Source organism: Protopterus annectens, chromosome 11.part0 (genome assembly GCF_019279795.1).
Source record: "Protopterus annectens isolate FY-2018-M chromosome 11.part0, PAN1.0, whole genome shotgun sequence".
Taxonomy (NCBI): domain Eukaryota; kingdom Metazoa; phylum Chordata; order Ceratodontiformes; family Protopteridae; genus Protopterus; species Protopterus annectens.
The window spans coordinates 934,508,684-934,528,758 of NC_056745.1; the positions used below are offsets into that span (position 1 = coordinate 934,508,684).

The 20,075-nt window shown below is 39.0% G+C and overlaps 1 protein-coding gene across 6 annotated transcripts in view; it reads right to left on the bottom strand.

Annotated features, from left to right (window-relative positions):
- MAGI2 (membrane associated guanylate kinase, WW and PDZ domain containing 2) overlaps nt 1-20,075 on the bottom strand; it is a 2,888,931-nt gene that overhangs the window by 2,467,395 nt on the left and 401,461 nt on the right. The window lies entirely within an intron of this gene.

Below are 20,075 nucleotides of genomic sequence, written 5' to 3' on the forward strand. Positions count from 1 at the left end.
ACTTTTGTGGGATGGTCATGGTTACTGAGTTCTGTCACAAAAAACATACTTCGCTTAAGTCAAACAAGGCTCACTCAACATCAAGTTATGCATTAGAAATATGACGACTGGGACAAGGTCTGATCTGCATCATTAACACTCTTTAGAACTAGATAGCCCAGTACCGGGTGTTGGAACAAAAACTCTATTTCAGCTTGCTGAGGAATTTAACTTATCACTACCAAAACAGACATGATACAGTCACACAAGTACTTTAGTCCTGTGTGTTATTTGAATATCAGCCAGTTTCTAGAATTGCTTCAGGGAGAGAACATACAGGGTAAAGACAAAACTGACAGATATAATCTGCATGCTATCTGAACATGAAAGCAACTTAAAAAAAATTCCTTTTAAATTAGGCTATGTACACTAGAGAACACTTTAATTCCATAATTCAAAGCAGCTTCTACTTGAAAGGAAGAACGTAAGACATCCAGAGATTATCTTTACCACCCGGGTCCCTCCTACAGAAACAGATTTCTAATCTTTAAATAAAATGTTGGTTTATCCATTGATTTGACCTTGTATGAATTTTTCATCTAAAAATATTAGTGCTGTATTTAATTATCTGCTTGTATGGCTGTCTACATAATCAAGAAAAAAAAACTGAAGGAAATTAAATACTTGCCACATTTAACTAACTAAGCATCATAAGGGAAGATAACACTACATAAGCTCCATACCTCTATGTTCATACATGAAAAAACAGTGTATGTTTTCAGGCAAAGATAGTTTAAACTTGGCACAAGGCAGTAGGTTCTCAAAGTATGAAGTATTTATCAAAATAACCACCATGGCAAAACATTATTATAACAAAATGTTTTAACTCTTAAGGGACTGAGTATATATGAATAAGCTCTGCTTTTATTTGTATCCAGGAATATGGATGGATGCATGCACCATCACAAACTCACAGAACAAAGTTTAAGGTGAGGAGAGAGCAAGAACCAGTTGTAAATATAAAAGTAGTTTTAATAACTTGAAGAAACTCTCTCAGCTTCAAAAGAGAAAATGCTTTTCAGAAAAAAAGCTATACAAAGAGGCAGTTTAACAAGTAGATGAGATGGTTATATGAAACATGACAAATAAATAAATAAATAAATAAAAATATGCACGTGTGCAAGCACACACACACACACACACACACACACACACACACACACACTACAATGAATGGTCTCTTAGTCAATATAGTATATGTGAAAACATTGAGCAAAAGTGCTTGAAACTTGAATAATCTAAAAAGTACAAGAAAGAAAACAGAATCTGGAGCCATCACGCTTCATACCAATTGGCATAGCCTGGTATGGTTTGGTGTATTGAAGGACGGCAACTTGGGCTAAAATGTATATTATTACGCGTTATGTTTATGTTCAGCCCAGTTAGCTTAACAGTCAGCAAATTGTTGCAAAGGGGGGCATTTCATATAACCCAAAAGGTTTTTCAAGGTTCTGATACACAGGAGTTTATTTTGTATTATGTACAGGTGTCGGTTAATATTTACTATTCATTTCACCCAATAACATTGCTATGGAATGGTACCTTTAATCAGTTTACGAGTGAACTGGGGGCGTGTTTGCATTTTAAGTACTTAATGAAGATTCTCAAGGGCGCAAATGTTTTTATATATCTGAGGAAGTTAGTGCATAGCACTAACGAAAAGCTTTAAGTGTAGCTTAATAAAATTTGTTTTTACATCTTTACATAGTGTCGGATTGGCCTGTGTAGTGTTCCTGGCTTGCGGATTTAACGGTGGAGTATATTGGTACAAGAAAGAAAACAGCAAAACACTGTTCATCCTCTGCTACTATATATACTAACTCCTACATTGCACTACAGCCAACAAAGGGCAAATTTCTCACCCCTTGCTGTTACATGATCTTGCACAAAAAAAAAAAAAAAGAAAGGAATATGTCATCCCTTCAGTTTTGATCAACGGTACCATATTTCTTTTCTTTTCGATAAAAGTACTTCTTGTCCATGTGACACACCTGCACTGGCCTAGTATTTAAGAAGCCTCAATCTTCACCAATAACACAAGTGAGGGACGTACACAATGGGAGGATTACAAACACACACAAAGTAAAGTAAAATTTCCCTCAAGAGAACACAGCGATCACAGTGTCAGTCTGGGGATGGTTTCTCCCTCTTTCTCCAGATCCCCAATAAGACTCCCCACTGGCACAGCTATAGGGTTAAGAACTCAGCTGAGGGGTCAAACCAAGACCTCCAGCACCCTCACTGTCCAACCAGTGCTTTGTGTCCCTGTCCAAGTAGCTGACACACACACACTTTGAGATTTGATTTATATACAAACACACACACACGACCTGGGGAAGGCTGGCACAGGTTTACTAGCACTGCCACCAACCACTATTTATCAGTTACTATAAAGGCCCTTACGAAGGGTGAACAATCCTCCTATGTAATGTTACTATTATCCAAATGGTAAGTGTGACCAAGACTAAGGCTATTTAGGAGGGGCTTGTACAGTGTCACCAAATACATATGCAAGTACTCTAAGAGCTTAAATATGTCTCACAAATATCAGCCACAAAGATAGGTTTAAATATATTTAATAAAAAAATAATAAAAGCACACGACAATACTCAAACAACACAGTAACTGCAGAGTTCAGATTACAGGAAATATTTAAAAACAACATTGCAGGACAGTCTCAAATAAATACAAAAAACATCTAAACTAATCTTCACTATATTCCTACCTATATCTAAGATTGATTACTGTACCCTGGTTACTTACTATTAGTAAGGCAAGTGCTGATGAGAGGATGTTTCCAGGTCCAAGACAAAGTACAAAATGCCCTGTCTCTCTCTCTCTCTCTCTCTCTCTCTCTCACTCTCTCTCGCAGACAGAGCTCTTCAGTTAATAGCACATATTACTGCCGGGTTAGCCTGGATGACATCAGTCTTTGTCTCCAGCCTTCAGTTCCCAGGCTAACAGAAACTTAACAAAATTTAACATTTCTGTGTGAAAAATACATATCTCTCAGATGTTTGCTCAGAACTGGAAGTTGTAAAACAAACACTTTTATATTTGAAACCTAGTAATTATTTTTGTTTCAAGACAATAGGAAAACCTCTAGCTCTAGACACTGTGTATGCTTGCTGCACCGAAACTGTGATAACACAACTGTAAAACACTTTACTTTTCAACTTATTTTCTTGAAGTTTTGCAAGTTAACTCTGTATGCTCCTGCTTCTACTATTAAAACATGCATTTGCACAAGTATATAGTTTATATACATTTCTGTTCTTTTCCAGTAGGGTACACTGTGGTTACATTCTTGAAGCTCAGTACATAACATGCAGTGCTCTTACATAAGAATCATATTAATATTCAGAAATGCCATAGGATTATTTACAAAATTCCAGATATCTGGGCTGACAGTGTCACAATTCCACCCTCCCCCGAAAACTCAAGCTAGTTTTTCAAGTGACCCTTGAGAAACATTGTTTGAGAGGGTTCAGCCTATCTGGCATTGCCTTACCCCATTCCCTGTCTTGAGAGCCCATCTGCGTTGGCATTGCTAACCCCCCTGTGGTGCTGCACTGTCATATCATATGCTTGCAACCCTAGGTGCCACTTTAGTAACTTGGCATTTTGCTGGCTGGATCGATGTAGCCATGTTACGGGATTGTAGTCTGTAACTACAGTGAATTTCCTTCTATACAGATAAGGATGAAGTTTCTGCAGTACCCGCACTATGGCTAGGCATTCGATTTCTACAGCTGCATAGCATTCCTCTCTGGGTTGCAGCCTATGACTGAGATAAAACAATAAGTGATCTTCTCCCTCTGAAGAAACCTGGCTAAGTACAGCCCCCACCCCTTGGTTTGAAGCATCCACCTGCACAGCACATTCTTTGCTGTAATCTTGACTGTCCAACACAGGGGGTCCTTCCAAAGCTCCTTTAAGCTTCTGGAATACCTCCCACATGCTGGGGTACACACTATTTTATCTGGCCTGTTTTTCCTTGTCAGGTCTGTGAGGGGAGCAGCTATGGTACTATAACTGGTGATGAACTTTCTGTAGTACCTTGCTGTTTCTAAGAATGCCCTCATCTTCTTTTTGGTAACAGGTGCAGGCCATGTTGAACGGCTATCACTTTGTCAGATTCTGGCCTGATCTTACTACTCCCCAGGAAGGAGACCTCTGCCATTCCCACCTGACATTTGCTGGGCTTAATCATCAAACCTGCATTCTGTAGTCTGCCCAGCAGCTCCCTGACATGCTGAAGGTGCTTTTGCCAGAAATGGCGGTAGATAGCAATATCATCTAGGTAAGCAAGGGCAAAATCTCCTGCTCCTGCTTGGATATGATCTACCAGCCTCTGGAAAGTCACGGAAATTTTTCATTCCAAAGGGCTTCTTTGTGAACTCATACAAGCCAAAAGGTGTCACAAACGGTGACCTCTCTCTAGCACTGGGAGTCAAGGACGCCTGCCAGTAACCCTTGGAAAGATCAATAGTGGTACGATACGTAGGCCCATCCATCTGCTCTAGGATTTCATCTGTCCTAGGCATTGGGTAAGCATCTGACTCTGTGTGACTATTTAATTTCCTGTAGTCCACACAGAATGTGGTGCTGCCATCCTTCTTTAGTGCCAGCACCACTGGGGAGGCACAGGGACTACTGGACTCCTGAATTACCCCTAGTTCCAACATTTCCTGTATCTCCTCCCTGAAAGTCTGTTTGCCTTTTTCAGGCACCCTGTAAGGGGCCTGCTTAATAGGCCTTTAGGGTCCTGTATCCACATGGTGCTGCATGAGGTGGATGCACCCTGATTTCCCAGTGAACATGTCCCCAAACTCCTGTAACACTGCTCAGATTTCCCAAACCTGGGTAGGGGATAGCTGCTGGGACATTGCTACCCCTTCCACTTAGGTATCAGTCTGAGACTCACTGACGAGATCAGTCACCAGTTCCCCCTCAGTCTCCTCTTGCAATCCACTGCAAATATTCAGCACAAGGGCCTCCCTATCATGTTCAGGTTTCTTCATGTTAACATGGTACAATTCATACCCCTTTCTCCTGCCTAGCAGTTCTACCATGCAGTTAACATCACTGACCTTCCTTACTACCTTGCAGGGTCTCTCCCAAGCTGCCTGCAGCTTGTTATGTCAGACAGGAATGAGAACCATTACCTGCTTCCTTGGAGCATACTCTCTAGCTCGAGCATTCCTGTCAAACCAGACCTTTTTTCTGCTGTTGGGCTACTGCCAGGTTCTCCTGGGTCAAGCCCATGAGTTCCCTGAACCTTGTCCTGAGGATTAGGACATATACCACAACAGACTCCTTGTGGGATTCACACTCACCTTCCCACTCATCTCAAATCAAATCTAGAGGTCCCCTTACCCTACGTCCATACAAAAACTCAAAGGGTGAAAAACCTGTAGATTCCTGGGGAACCCCTCTGTAAGCAATGAACAGATAGGGAAAATATTTGTCCCAGTCCCACTTAAACTGGTCTTCAAATGACTGTACCATCATCTTGAGTGTAGAGTTTAACCTCTCAACAAGACCATTAGTCTAGGGATGGTAGGGGTGGTCTTTAGGTGCTTATCCCCACAGTACTTCCACAGACAAGCCAGCAAGTCTGACATGACATAGCCACCTCTGTCAGTCAGTATTTCTTTTGGGAAACCAGCCCTGCTGAAAATCTCTAACAAAGGATTTGCCACCTTTTCTGCCTCAATGGAAGAAACATCCACTGCCTCAGGGTACCTGGTAGCATAATCTACTACCACTAGGATATACTTTTTTCCCTGTGGAACTTTGGGTACTCAGAGGCCCCACAATATCCATAGCTACCCTCTGTAATGGCTCCTCAATCACAGGTAAAGGCATCAAAGGAGCTTTCACTTTGTCTCCTGCCTTGCCTACCCTTTGGCACTGCTCACAGGTCCTGCAGTACCCTGTTATATCTCTGGAACTCCCAGGCCAATAAAAGTTCTGCATAATATGCCTCTTTGCATGTTTTATGCCAATATGACCTGCAAAGTGAATATCATGGTCTATGGCTCAAAGTGACAAATGGTAGGCTCTAGGTACTACCAACTGCTGTATTCTCTCACCCTCTAGTCCTTCCTCAGGGGTCCACTCTCTGTACAGTAACCCTTTGTCCCAGTATACAGATTCCCCCTTCCCTTAAGAATCAGGTGCCTCACTAGCTACCTCCCTCAGGCTTTGTAATGTAGGGTGTGAGACAGTGGCGGCTGGTGACTTCAAATCAAAGGGGGGCTGCAGGAGACAGCTGAATGGGTGGGGTCAATGGGAATGGGTGTGACCAACTAGAAAGGGGAGGAATTTTGCTGAAAACCACAAAAACTGTAACTTTAATTAAATACTCTGCCCTGGGTGCCAAACCATCATTATGAGAGTCCAATCAAGACAAAATGAAATGTAGAAGAAAAAACATATTTCAATCCATTGGCTAAATGACAGCTTACTTAATATCTAGATGGAAACAAAAAGGTTGTGTGGAATGAAAAATAAATGACTTTTTAAATACATTACTGGAATGCTAGTCAAAATAAAGTATAAGAAAAACAAACAGCACACAACTCAAGCCTCTTCTCCTTGTACTCCAGTTCTAATTATAATTTATATTCAGCTTTATTAAAGTACCAAGTAACATGCTGAAAGTAGCAATTTCTGTGATACCCCCACTTGTAAAAATGTTTCTTATCCAAAAAAGATCTGCTGCCTCACAACAACTATCCACTTGCTTCATGGGGAAAACATGATCAAAGTAAAAAATGAAAAGCAAACAGGAAACAAGCTCAACATACATTGCTTAAAGGATTACTGCACAGGATATGGACCGCACATGATAGATTGGCATTCTGTTTAGTTTGCAGGTAAAGCCTGTAATGAGCTCTTAAAATAATGTAATCCTGTCCTTTATTACAAATACTGTCATATGCATTTCAATAACCAAGGCTTATATGTTATCTAGTTATGTAAGTATTCTCTACATGGCAACAACAGAAAGGCTTTCATTGTTGGCAATTCTTTAACAGTATGCTTATTAAAGCTTACTTGCATCTTACAATCTCAGACAAGCTTACCAGATGGTCATCAAAGCACTGCTACTTAAACACAGAGCAACATGCACTTTCTGAATAATAATAAGCATAAATCAACAGTATAACAATATGACATAAACCAGAACATTCTGCAAAATCAAGGACAGATGAAAAGCCATTGTAGTACTTGTGTCTACCTTGGATGGGGGGATAGTCTTCACATTTACACTGCATAACTGCTCCTTGCCTTGCTTGGACACATCCAGAGTCACTACATGGGGGAGTGGGGTGCAACAAGTATGTCACAATTTGAAATGTCTCTGTCTGACTGCGATAGCCCTGACACATTTGTCATACCTCTCAACCTCAGAGCAAGAAATCTGGACAAAGCCATACATAGAAGTGGGACAAAGGCCCAAAAATAAGGACAATTTTTAAATATTGCTCTTATAAACTTAGAAAGATAATAGAATAGTAGGTCTTGCATTAGTATGAATTTTCTGAAGGGTATGAAATCTGAAACTGAAATGTCTGTCATTATTTTCTAACTTCAGTCTTTAATGATTTGCCACTAATTTGCCAAAAAAAACCCCACAATTTTATGAAAAATGGACCAAAAATGTGATTCAAAAATATAAAATAGCCAAGCAATACAGCTGGAAACCTGTCAAAGAAGGGACACTTTTTAATATTAGTACTGCTAACCTGAGCAGCTGACAAAATAAAAGAATCTACATGCATTTCTGAAATAAAAGTAATCTATAACTGATTATTACAGTTATTTATTAATTGTAAACCCTCCATGTTTTCTTTGAAAATTGCCATTTTTGTGGATGGATTATTAGGGGAAGAGCAACATTTTGAGTCAAAATCAGGGACAGTTGAAAGGTTTGGATATGCCTAATTCTATAAAGCAATTTATTTGCATGTACCTCTCAACCTGTTAATGCAGGAAATCTGGACAAGGCCAAATGTATGGGGGGAACATATAAACAGTACTAAAAATTGCTCTTGTATAAAATGAGACAGTTGATCGAATAACAGGTCTTGCTTTAGCATGCATTTTTCTGAAGGTTATGAAGTCTGAAGCTCAGTGTCTGTCATTATTTAGTGACTTCATTCCTAAATGATTTGACAGAAAACCACAAATTTTATGAGGAACAAACAAAAAATAAAAAGCAAAAATCTATTCATTCTGCAAAAATCTGGACAGTTGAGAGGTATAGTTCAGCCGGGGCTGTCTTTGAGTTTGCTGCCCTTCCCCCCTCACAAAATCATGGTCGAATGGAACTTCCCCCCCTACAACCATTCCAATGAACCATTACTTGGCTATTTCACCCCATTTACCATAAACACTAATGTGCATACTGCTTTACTTCTGCGATGATTTGGACTTCATTTAAAGGTTTTATTTTGCATTTTACAGTGCATACGCTAATAGATATTATATCTGCTAAACAAAGCAATGCAGTCTTACAATGAGAACAGACTTAGCGTTAAAACTTCTCTACCCTTGAAAACTCACAAATACTGAAACAGCATTAAAACCCACATTCAAAGAAAATATATTTTGCCAGTGGCAGATTAACTTTGGGTTTGGGCTGTTTTCAAATCACAGACCCCTTGCACATGAAACATACACATGATCTTTCATACACCTTCCTGATTGTATTAAATTATATTCCTTGTACAATACAGTACAGTTTTAGAGGGCGTTTTAAATTTATTATTTTGAAATTTTTCCAGTAAACAATGAAACAAAATGCATGCACCAGTAATGACAAAACTGCCCAATTCAGAACATTTCCATCATAAAAGTCTACTCAAACTTCTACAGTCTGCCAGTATCAGTACATATGCACAATCTGTGAAGAAGTAAAAGTCATCTAAATAATTCCACATTGAAGAGATCTGTAACTAATGAAGAGGTTGCTGCTAGCAAACAACTTTGTATTTCATTGTTTCATCTACAAATAAAGTGCCCTTTACCCTTGAGGAATAAATTGCCTATCTTACACTAAAAAAAATGATAAGCTAGCAATATCGCAATAGGGAATGGATGGCAAACTGATAACAGGTTCATAGTTACTAGGTATCTTCGCATCCACCCCTTTTGCAACACAGTACAGTATCAGAAATGCATCTATCTACTGTGGGAGTAGAACCCACAGCCTTCTGCATCAAAAGCAAGTATACTACCTGTTGTGCTATTAACAACGCAAGCAAGCTCAGCATAAGCAGCACTAATCTTTGGCTCCCCTGCAGCTCTCAGCTCCTTGTAAAATCTACTCACTCAGTTGTATCTCTGAACTTTGCAGCACAAAGAAATCTGGAAAAAGCCAAAATTTATTGTGGGTGGGGAACAAAAGCTCAAAAACCAGGGACACATTTTAAACATTGCTTGTATAATGTTGGAAAGTTGCTAGAATAAAATGCTGTGTTACCACCATACATTTCACTGCTAAGCGTTAAACCCAGGACGCTGTGCAAAACAGTCAGAGCAACATACCACTATGCCAAATCAGCTGGCTTGCGAATAAGGAAGACGGAAACTTAAATGGCTACCATTTAGTGAATTCAGTTATCACCACAGCACAGCTGTCAACCTCTTAGCACAAAACACCTGAACAAAGCCAATAATGGGTGAATACAGCCCCCAAACATTCAGTGAATTCAGTTCTCACCATAGCTCTCAACCTCTTAGCAAAAAACACCCGGACAAAGCCAGTAATGGGGGAATATAGCCCCCAAACATATTCAGTGAATTCACTTCTTACCATAGCTCTCAACCTTAGCACAAAACCTGGATGAAGCCAATAATGGGGGAATACAGTCCCAAAAATAGGGACAAATTTCAAATATCCATCTTATACACTTAGAAAATTGCTAGAATAAAAGCTTTTGTGTTACCATGCACTTTCTGAAGAATATGAAGTCTGATATTCAAATGCGTGTCATTTTTAACATTTGTTAACCAGGAAAGCCTGACTTGGAACAAAAGCTAATTTTTAGCAGAGGCCCAGGGAGAAACACTCCAGACAGGCACATGTCTTTGTAAGATGGGAGGACACTAGAGGAAACAAAAACAGGGAGGGCATACAGACTCCACACAGAAGGTAAGGCACCCCAGCCAAGAATCAAACTAGAGAACATATAGCTGTCAAGCAACAATGCTACCACTGCACTACTGGTTTTGCAAGGACACAAAAATACAGAAACCACAGATTTTATGAGGAACAGAACAAATATGAGGGGAAAATCTGCAACATTTTTACAGATGGTGGTGGGTATGGAATTCAGGCTCTTGCCACCTGGGCCCAAGGTGTAGGGTTCAAGTCTTATTCTCTACCCACCACCATGTAGCACATGAGGCATTACACACACACACACACACACACACACACACACACACACACACACACACACACACACACAAACACATACACACATCCTACCTGGGACAGGTATATCCTTCCATAGCTTTGTTCGTTGGAGCAGCACTGAATACATCCTTCCACAGCTTCGTTAAGCCCATGAGATGTCCTTCCCTGACGAGACTCCCAGCCTGCTGACATTGCAGTCCGAGTCCGATCCCTTTCCTGTGACAGTCTATGCAGTTACAACTGCATAGACTTCTGGGATCTCTGCACTTGAATGCTTCATTATCCGGACTGCTGCTGAGACAGTCTGTGCATGCTCCAGACTGTCTGAGCAGCAGTCCGGATATCGAAAATGCTAGTGCGCATGCGCGGAAGTCCGCTATTTGCGATCATTTTTTCTTTTTTTTCTTTTGTGTTTTATTTTATTTTATTTAACTTTCTTTCTTATTTTACAGCTGGGGAGGCTGCAGTCTGGCGGTTCAATAGCACAGGCCGCCCCTGGTGTGAGAGCTGAGCTTGTCTCAAGTCTCTCTTTGTAACCATTCCCAGCTCACCTTCCACAAGAAGTTTGATATCCTCTGACAGTGGTGCCTCACTGTCAGCCTAGGTACTACTAGTCACGTCTGCCCTTGCAGCCAGTCTGTCCAAGGGAACATCAGTACCCACATGCAGCTGTGGCTCACCTTCAGTCTCACTGCTACAGGATAACTCCCTCCCTGAAGTAACCACGTCACCACTCCTGGCTGCACGTATGCTGTCTGCCTGGGTCTCCCCCAGGGTACCAGACTCACATGCTTGTCTCCAAGCCTGACTGCATGTAACTGCATGAACACACGGTATTGTATTATCAAAATCTTTCCCTATGAGGACATCTGCAGGGATATCCTCAAACACACATACTTGCTGGCTTCCTTTTCCACTCTCCCAGTCAAGGTGAACCCTATCCAAAGGTATTTGGAATGGGGTCCCTCCTAAAGCTCTGACTGGAGTAAACTGCCCTAGCAAGTAGTACTCCTCTGTAACCATTGCAGGCTTCACAATGGTTAGGTCAGAGGCTGTGTGTCTCTTAGCCATGGCATATTACCCATTCACTAAGATAGGCTATAACCTGTTATGGTAGTTTGGTACCCTTGTTGTCTCAAGACAACTCACTGCTGGCATTTTGTCATTCCCACTTACTGGGTCTCCCACCTTTTGTTTCCACCTTGTCTCTTTGAACAACTATATGCTACATGGCTTCACTGGTTGCATTTAAAACATTTACCCCTTGGTCCTGGACATGTACCTGGAATAGTGGCTTCCTCTGCAATTGACAGACTCCACTGGGGCAGTCTGTGCTGCCAACCATGGGTTCCCTTAAACCCATGAGCAGCACTGGGTGTCCCTTTCCTATGCAGTGATGCCCTGCTTGCAAGGTATAGGTCTCCCTTCTTCCCCAACTCATCTACAGTATTCCATTGTCTATCAGATAACCAGATTCTCATGTCCTCAGGCAAAGTGCTAAGGGCTTGTTCCCTCACTGAAAGGTCTGCCAACCCTTCAAAAGTGGTGATCTGACATCCACTCACCCACCTATGAAAATAAGTGCTCAGTTCAGCAACATATTCACATACACTTTCATCTGCCTTGCGTTTATGCTCACAAAACTCTTTCCTATAAGCTTTAGGTGTTAACTTAAAACATTCTAACAAACACATTTTGACTGCATTATGATTTAAACACACAGTATCAGACTGTTTAGAAATGACAGTTACAGCTTTACCATGGAGTAAGGGGGTCAGGAACCGTACCCAGAGCCCTTGGCCAACATTATACTGTTTATATACCCTTTCAAATATATGAATGAAACTATCAAATTATCCCCCTCTGAAAATTGTGGAATAAATTTACTGACCTTTGTTGCTTCTGGGGTTTGATTACTCCCTTCCCCATTACCTCCATGACTATAGAGAAGAGTCAGCATATCCTCTTCATGTTGCCTCTGCCTGTCATTCTACACAGCCTGCAGATGTCGCAGTTTCTCATTTTCTTCAGCCTCCAGATGTCTCAGTCTCTCTGCTGCTTCTATTTACAAATGTTTGGCCTCCAACTCAAGTCTCTTTACCTCCAGATGGACTTTTAAGTCTTCTATGGGAAAGATTGAGCTGTCCGTTTCCTGACAGTTGTATATCTCCATGGCCAGTTTGATGGTCCTCCTGGTTGCTATTCTGTGATGCAGCTGTGACTAAAGCTGCAATCATGTCTGCTTTAGTAAAGTCAGCATCCACCAGTCCTTTAGCCTGGCACATCTCAGCCAACTGGTTCCTTTTCAGCTTGCAATACTCCTCTGCTGACATGCTTGACTGGACTCCCTAACTAACTAAGCTAACAAAAAAATAAAACAATTGTGATATGAACTCTGAATGTTCACTGTGTGGCTGACTGAGAGTACAAAGAACTTCGGTGACCACTGTACACAGGCTACAGGAATTCAATATCCACACCACTACAAGCCAGTTAATATGTGATGTGACTAACTCACCACTGTCAAACAATTAATATGTGATGTGGATATGCCACCACCACCAAACAATTAATATGGATGCCCCTGCCAAACAACACAGTAACTGCAGAGTTCAGAATCACAGGAAATATTTTAAAACAACCTTGCAGGACAATCTCAAATAAATACAGAAAACAACTAAATTAATCTTTACTATATTCCTATCTACAGTATATCGAAGAGAGATTACTGTACCCTGGTTACTTACTATTAGCAAGCCAAGTGCTGATAAGAGGATATGTCCAGGTCCAAGACAAGATACATAATGCCCAGTCTCTCTCTCTGAGAGAGTTCTTAAATTAATATCACATATTACTGCTGGGTTAGCCTGGATGACATTAAGTCTTTGTCACCCACCTAAGTCGTAAAACAATTAAACACTTTTACATTTGAAACCTAGTAATTATTTCTGTTTCAAGACAAAAGGAAAACCTATAGCTCTAGACATTGTTTCTGCTTGCTGCATTGAAACCTGAGATAACACAATCATAAAACACTTTACTTTTCAACTTATTTTCTTGAAATTTTGCAAGTTAACTCTGTATATTCCCGTTTCTACTATTAAAACATACATTTGCACAGGTATATAGTTTATATACATTTCTGTTCTTTTCCAGTAGGGTACACTGTGGTTGCATTCTTGAAGCTAAGTACATAACATACAGTTCTTTTACATTTGTAAGACTAGCATATGAATCATGTTAATATTCACAAATGACATATGATTATTTACAAAATTCCAGAGAGCTGGGCTGACAGTGTCACAGTCCAACAATATGAAACCTATATCGACATTTATATCTATGTGTGTGTGTGTGTGTGTGTGTGTGTGTGTGTGTGTGTGTGTGTGTGTGTGTGTGTGTGTGTGTGTGTGCATATATATATATATATATATATATATATATATATATATATATATGGATCTATTTTACAAGCTCGATGTTTCAAAACTTCAAACTGCAAATGGTCGAGACCATAAGTTCTAAGTGTTGAAATTCTGAAATTGTAATAAAAAAAAATAAAAAGAAACATTTTTTACATTTTTGCAGGGGGACAAACAGCCCCAAACTCTCCACACCCCTGCTAAATAAATATACCAACTCTGAGATCACACTACAATGAGGAAAATGGTAAATGTCCTGTTCCACACTGTAAGGGATCTACATTCAAAACGCTGGAAGTTTCAAAACTTCCATATTATCATTTCGACCATTTGCAGTTCAATGTTTTGAAACTTCAAGTTTGTGAAGGGCTCCATATATATATATATATATATATATATATATATATATATATATATATATATATATACATACATAAATGCATACATGGGTCTACTTTGACTCGGAAAAATAACACTTCACAGATTCCTAGTTGGCCACCTCCACTTCACCGAAATGGCTTTAAACCAAAAGCATGGACTGCTGAAATCCTTTCCCTGTGAAAGGAAACACTTGGCCACCATGGAAAAAATCTCAACGGACCAAAACTAAACCCAACCAACTGGGGGGCTTCACCCACCACATGCTCCCTACTTAAATATACCAACTCCAAGATCACACTACAGTGAAGAAAGAGCAAAGTTCAGCCTGGTGGCCAAGTGGTTCCTTTCACAGGGAAAGGATTTCGACAGTCCATGCTTTCAGTTTAAAGCTGTTTTGGTGAAGTGGAGTCAGCCTACTAGGAATTGGTGAAGTGTTATTTCATTGAGTCAAAGTAGACCCACATACACACACATTCATACACACACACACACACACACACACACACACACACACACACACACACACACACACACACGTAATGGACACCAGGCTTTATGCCACAAAGTGCTTAAATGAATGCTTTATGTTCCTCATTACCACAGTGACAGGACACACGTGGACCTATCACGGCATGCTCGGTGCCAATGCCAATGTTAGTGGGGTTGGGTATTATAATGGGTAAAAAGGTTGTCAACATACAGAGGTACAGTTTGTGTTGGCTTGGTATTGAGATTACTGTTATCTGCGAAAGGTGTGCAGTTACTGACAGGAATATTGCTGGGATGGGAGTGCTGCAGCAATTGCTGAGAAAATTGAAATTCTGTGAGGAAGGATCACAAAGAAAACTGAGGAGATGACTATCAAAAAATGATAATCAGGAATGGTGAGAAGCTAAGGATACTAAGCACCCAGCAGTCCAACACTTGATCAAGGTCTGTATTTGTAGTCAGTGCTTGATTGCTTTCTTTTGTCAAAAGTAAGTTGAAATGTGACTGATTCATGGTATTCATGGTGGTTCCACTCATGATGTAAAACTGTGCACTAATATGTGACACTGGTATTAGTTAGGCATATAACAGGCTTCCCATCCTCTGCAAAAGTTTTTTTTTAAACAGCATTTGTTCAGAGAGAAAAATTATGTTACTCAGAGAAAGCGGTTCCAGTTTTTGACATCATTTTAGGGGGAAACAGGAGACTGGATGTTAACAGGTGGGGGAAATATTGTATGGGTACAGATTGGACTGCCATCAGAACATGTTATAAGGCTGTCATTGCAAAAATTTATTCAAAGGGCATGGAGGTTTCACATACTGGTAGGGTGCAAAGGGTCATCTAATGTGGCCAAAACATGGGTAGATGTGCTATACTCTAGAATTATCTAGCAGGGATGTTGTTAGACCATCAACAATGGAGGTGTGAAGAAATCAAGTACCCCTTACAAACTTATGGCTCAATATCCTTAAGTACTTTTTATAACCTTTCTGTTACAACAGTAGAAGACTGGACATAGCTATTCAATATTCATAATTCTCCATGATTCCCTTAAACCTTGTATGTAAAAGTCTGCAGTAGGGGGCAAATTGCAAGTCATAATGGATTTACGAAGTCCGTCCTATGTGTATTTCATAGAGCGGCTTTTTGTTTTTAATTTATGCATACAAATACATTCTGAGAAGATCATAAGATCAAATGTATTGTTTGTTACTAATTTGTACTGCACAATGGTGGAATTATTCTCCCCTGGGACTTGACTGAAAATTAGTTTAACAATTGGAAATAAATAAATAGCATGAAAATATGTAAAAAATAATACAAAGCATAATGGATAGCAAATGTTACTGGGGAATAATGGTTTGCCATTGAGAATTTTGAGGCCCTGTACTGCTAATAGAAAATCATTTGTTGTTGGAAGGTCTGATGCTCCCAAGTAATGCCTTTCTGGGACGGTACCACACTTAAAACTGAAAAATCTCAGGAAAAAAAAATATTTGATGTTGAAAATATTAATAAAATACATTTTGCATACTAAGGCATGTTTTCTTGCCGGGTTCTCCATCTATCAATATGCAAACTGAAGACATTAACATCTATGCCTTGTTGGAATACAGGATTGTGATACCATAGTGCTAATGTGTTTTGGGTAGGGAAATGTTCCTGGACTTTCACTGAAATATCCATCATAGATTTATATGCACTTCATATATTTGCTACTCTTTGTACAATATTATTCCACAGCATTCTCTAAGTTTATTATTCCACAGCATTCTCTAAGTTTATTGTTCCACAGCATTCTCTAAGTTTATTAGACAATGAATCTTATCACTGTCCTTGCTGTCTTTATTTTAAAGTTTAGCTTAGGAATTGAATGTTTACTCAACATATTGAGCCAGATTCCAAAAAAGAGCCATTTTCAGTGTACATCTACCCTGATTTTGAAAGACTATCAGTGTAAACTTACTTTGGTATAAGGTCTCTCTACAGACAGGCTTACCCCAGGGGTCAGATTAAAAAAAAAAAAACTGCTGTCAGTATAAGAGGTCCCTTAGACTAACATCAAGTCTTTTGGAATCAGGCCCATTGTTTTAAGTGTTACATTTGTCTGGTATTGCATTAGACAAAGTGTGGAGCAATATCTTAATATAAACTAAGTTACCAATAACTCCTTCTCCAACAGAGAAATTGGATATATTAAGAGTATGTGGGTTCCAAGCTCTCTAAAGTCAGAAAGACATGCACTTTCCATCTAATAATCTGCTTGTTTTAATACCGTTGTTTTGCACAATATAGATTGAAGGTTTTCAGGCCATACTGCTGATTGTGTTGATAGCTGAAGGGCATTCGGTTGAGCTAAAAGTTATTAAGAAACAAGTTTGGGAATCATATGTACTGAAAATAATCCTCCTCCTGAACGAAAACTACTTTCACAAAACGGAAAAAAAAGGCATTTTCTTAAGAGGGATAGGATAACAAGATGGGGAGAGGGTGTTGTGACTCCTACAGTCTCCTTTACTTAATCTGTTGTGAAATTGACATCCTGGAGGGAAAAGAATACCCTCTCACTGCAGTAGCCTCACACTTCTGGGACACACACACACACACACACACACACACACACACACACACACACACACACGCACCCAAACATGTAAATTATGTTTCCACAGATGTAAGTAGTACCAACCTGTCTTCTAGCTTATAATGAAAGCAGTCTTATCTAAAAGAAAACTTCATTCATTAAATCCCCTTCATTTAATCAAGAGGCAACAAATCTCACTTTAAAAAGAGACCTATTACTCATATAGGCTGACTTAACAGGATTTCTTGTATTCAATAAAAGAAATAACGTCAAAACCAAATAACTAAAGAAATAAAATTAATGAAACTTGGTTATAAACCAAACTGCAATTTTTCTTTTTCAATAATTTTTATTTTTATTTTTACATTAATAAATGTCACAAATAAAAACCATCTTACAACATGACCGTGTGCATATATATATGTATACATACACATACATACATACACATACATACATACATACACATATACACATATACATATGTTATACATTGATGTCAAATACCACAGGATATAGGTCATACAACATATCTATTTACACTATGTACATAGATGCTTTCATTGTTAATTCCACAGTTATATAGACAGTATATACATTCATAATATCCAAGTTAATATTTAATATCTGAACTTGTATGTGTTCTTTGGTTCTATTATAGTGTATTTCTAAGTTGCTGTGTGATGAATTATGCTAATATGATGTTAAAGGTTTGTTCCCAAATTTCTCTGGATTTCATGTTTTTGTTTCTTTTATCTATTACTATTTTATGAGCTAAAAGGTGTTGTATAGCTACTTGTTTAAAACCCTCCCAAGAGATATTTATTGTACCTAGCCATTTAAAAGCTATATACAGTTTCATTAGTAGGAAAATTGTTAAAAGTGTATTTGCTTGTTTTCTTGGGATGTTGGGTGGGAGAATGTGTAACAGACTGAATTCCCAAGTTAATGTTGATGTTTGATAACCCGTTTTTTGTAATTGTACCTTGAGAGAATTCCAGAGTTTATAGACACATTTACAGCTCCAAAATACATGGATTAAGTCAGTTATCTAGTCCTTACAGTGTGGGCAGAAAGGTGATTTTGATGTGTTAAATTTGTGTAGGATTGCAGGTGTAAAATAAGCATTATTATTGATCATGAGCTGAGTGTATGCTATTTTTTTGAGGGGTAGAATCTTCAGTGTTAGATTGATTGCCTGGCTTATTTGCTGATCATCTATGGATGGTTTAATTTTTCTCCAGTAATTAGAGAAGAGGAGGTCCTTCTGGTATTTGATTTCATTTATCATTTTATATGAATTGGTAATAGTTTTCTTTGTTGCGATAATAGTTTTCCAAAGCCTGCTACACGTTTCCATGTCACTATTGGTCATAGTAATATTTTGGAGATAACTGGAACACAGTTCTTTGATTTAGCCAAGCAGTCCTTCTGCTATAGTTGACATATTAAGGCTATATTTACATTATCCCAGGATTGTTAGGTTATTTTACTAATTTCCTGAGATTACTTCTCTCCAGGATCTTTTAACACATTTCTAGTATTTACATAAAACATTTAACAATTTTTTCCCTTTTTTTCCCAATATTAATCTATGAGCTAGCATAATTCTGACAGTTTATTTCTTGCCTATTATTTAAGGCTGGAGTTTCATTCACCTACACAGTACTGGGTGACTGTTTTAGTGAATTGTTCAGTTCAACAGTACCTTATTTCTTCAAGGTTTTGCTTGCAGGTTGGTTGACATCTATGGTGCAGCTTTCTTCTTTTAGCTGGTGCAGATCAATTTTCATTTTTCAGGCAGTAAAATCCTTTGGAGCTTGCTGAAATCCATTTTGTCTGACTGTTCTTAATGAAGCCATCAAAAGCCTAGGGGGACTGAATTTGCAAGCCAATATTCGAGATGGGAACTTCCTTCCTATATTCGTGCATCAGAAACAGCAGTTCATTTTTGGTTCCCACCCAGGCTGTACTTCCCTTTCTTGTGTTCCTCATGGCTCACATCAATGACCCAAGGGCCTAGACAGCAAGGGGAAGATTTCAGAGTTGGATCCCAGCTAGAGTGCTCATGAATGGGGTCATTTTTTTCATCCAAGGGACCTTTATCTTTTTTGTGGATTTATTTCACTTCTGAAGGTGGAATTTGCTTGAAAACAGCCATGAATGTCTCTTTTGCCTCTTTGGGGTTAGCAACCATGTATTTAACATCTTTGATGTAAAATATTAACTGATTTGGATATTTCATCTGGAATTTGATTTTTTTTTCTATTAGGAACCTGCAGTATGGAGATAATAGTTGTCTTGCTTGTCTTATTTGTATTGGGAGGTCTTGAGCAAAGGAGATTTTATTATTATTCCAGGTGAGTGTGCCTTTTTTCTTTGCTGCCAGTATGATTTTATTTACATCTTGGTAGTTTAATATTTTAATATAGACAGGTCTTTGTTTCAGTGATGTTTGCATTTCCCTCAGGGCTCTGTGGGCTCTCTCTATTGTTATTTGCCGCATTTCTTCAGATTCCTCTAGGAGGGAATTTATTATTTGCTTGATTGTTGGTATTAGATTGTTATGAAGTACAGTTTCAGGTATTCCTCTGATGATGATATTGTTCCTTCGAGATCTTGCTTCCAGGTCTGTTAATTTTGCTTCTAGGTTTTGTATTTCTTTGTCATGGGCATCAGTTTTTTGAGAAATAGAGTCTATTTTTATTTCATTTTCTATTA